The sequence below is a fragment of the Loxodonta africana genome, chromosome 16 (genome assembly GCF_030014295.1).
Source record: "Loxodonta africana isolate mLoxAfr1 chromosome 16, mLoxAfr1.hap2, whole genome shotgun sequence".
Lineage (NCBI taxonomy): Eukaryota > Metazoa > Chordata > Mammalia > Proboscidea > Elephantidae > Loxodonta > Loxodonta africana.
Window position 1 is genome coordinate 50,759,988 of NC_087357.1, and position 2,392 is coordinate 50,762,379.

General features: G+C 38.3%; 1 pseudogene; it reads right to left on the reverse strand.

Annotated features, from left to right (window-relative positions):
* Positions 1 to 341: 341 nt before the first annotated feature.
* On the reverse strand, positions 342 to 998 carry LOC100661710 (riboflavin kinase-like; annotated as a pseudogene).
* Positions 999 to 2,392: the final 1,394 nt, after the last annotated feature.

The window sequence follows — 2,392 nt, forward strand, 5'->3', positions numbered from 1 at the left end:
ATGGGGCAGAGTAGAGCTGCCTTATAGGGCTTCCTAGGCTGTAATCTTTATGCGAGCAGATCACCAGGTCTTTTTTCCTCTGGAGCCGCTGGTGGGTTCGAACTGCCAACCTTTCTGTTAGCAGCTGAGCAATTAACCGTTGCCCACCAGCATTACTCAAAACCTTTCTTGAGTTATATTGTTCTTTCTAGTGGTACATTTTAGGATGTCTTGAAAGAGTTTTTAATCAACATGTGATGTAAAAATGAATCTTGATTTTTAAATGAATCTTCTTAGCACTGAGACATGATGGGTTTAATTTAACAGTGGAAACATAACATGGTAACTGCATGTTATACTGTTTAATTCACAGCTGTAAAAAAAAAAGTTTGATTTTAAAATTATAAGTAAGATGAGGCTGCACAGTTGCAAGCAGTAAGATACTAGAAAACAGTGAGTGAACAAATAAGGTGATTTTACAGCAATGGCCGTTCATTATCTTGCTTTTAGGAACCTGGAAGAAATTGTTTTATTTGAGTGTCAAATGTTTTGGTAAATCTAGTTGTTTCATAGTTTTCTCAGTGTCACCATGAATTACTGAAATAAGTGACTCTACAGAATCAAAACCTTTACTACTCTGAGGTAGACAACAATGGTCACATTGAAAATTTTCCCTAGAAGGTATTCATGATATGAGTTCTCACGAACTCTTTTCTATTCTTGTGATTTAAGTCCCATCCTATCTTCTGGACATCTCCACTTCCAACAGTGGCCCAACCATAATAAATGTCAGTGTATACCTCATATGGAATGTTATCTACTACTCGTACAGGTAAGTTAGCTGAGGGGGCACCTAGGTGTTTGGAGCTGTGGTAGAAAACCCATACCACTTTGTCACAGCAGAAGTAAAACAGGTGCCTCATGACACAGGGCATGATTTGTGGCTTGGTCTGAGCATCCAGCAATGCCTAGGTGAAAAAGCTGCCTAGACCCTCCCTCCCAACTCCTAGACCCTCCCTCCCAACTCCTAAACCCTCCCCTGCCAGGCCAACGAGGGGACACGGGTGGGAGCTAGGCTCTCATGCCACTGACCCTGCTGGAAGACTCAGGAGCTGCCTCCCTCTAGATTATTTTTATCATAACTTAGATGACTTCATTTGTTCAGTTCCATGTGATTTGGGGTAAAAATTATATTGTTAGCAATAATCATAGTTGTGGTGATTATTAACTCATGGTTGAATATTTATTATGTGCCTAGCACAGTGCCAAGAGTTTTATATACCTCACCTTATTTAGTCCAAATAACTCTCTCAGGGAGTATGTTAACTCCATATTACTGTGAAGACAACTGTCATATACAGATAAAACTTGTAGACCAGAGATTTGGGATTTCAACCCAGTCTCCGTCACTTCTTTTATTCATTCACACATATACTCACTCATTCATCCAACAAATACTTACTGAGGACATTTCATAGGCCAGGCACTTTTCTGGGCTTAGGGTATTCAGGAGTCAACAATTACCAACAAGATTATGTCCATGTTGGGGAAGGCAAAATGAAAAAAATAAATAAATAAACTAATTTGAGATCCTAATTAATTCTATAAAGGTGACATCACAGAGTAATCACGGTGAAGTTAATATTTAAGGTAGGAAGACACGCAGGGAAGGCTTCTCTGAGGGAGATGGTATTTGAGACCTGCCTAGTGAGAAAGATCCGACTTCATAAATTCCATATGGCAACAGCAAGTGTGGAGACTGAGGAAGGAATGAGTCTGGCTTCTTTGAAGAACAAAATCAGTAAATATGGCTGAAGTATATGAGCTAAGGGTGTAATAAGATGGGGTTGCAGAGTCAGGCAGGGGCCAGGTCAGATAAAACCTTATCCACCATAGTAATGAGAACTGAGATATTATTCTAAGATCATTGGGAAGCTATTGAGCATTTTAAAACCCGTAAAGTGATGGTGTGTTTTAAATGCTTCTTCCAGAATCTGACAAATGTATTTTACCTTCTAAACCTAATTAAAACTGTTATTTAGGATCAAGGAAGAAGTTAAAGCTCTGGAATGATATTAGTTTTTTAAATTGGGAAATCATGATAATAAGTGTGCTCTCCTGGTCCTGATATAAAATAAAACAAATATTCCTTCCTATGGGATTGTTTCCTATCTTTATAAATCCAAAACCAAAATCTCATTGCTGTCGAGTTGATTCTAACTCATAGTGACCGTATGAGAAATCTCCTCTCCCCAGAGTAGAAATTAGCCCAGTCAACTGCGTCTTTTCTGGATAAATGTTTCATATCCACTGGTTAAAATAAATGCCTCCTTAAAAAGGGAAAGCTATATTCATTTTCAGGAAAATCCATCAATTCTTTCCTTTTCAGTTAAATTTATCCCTAGTTAGAATG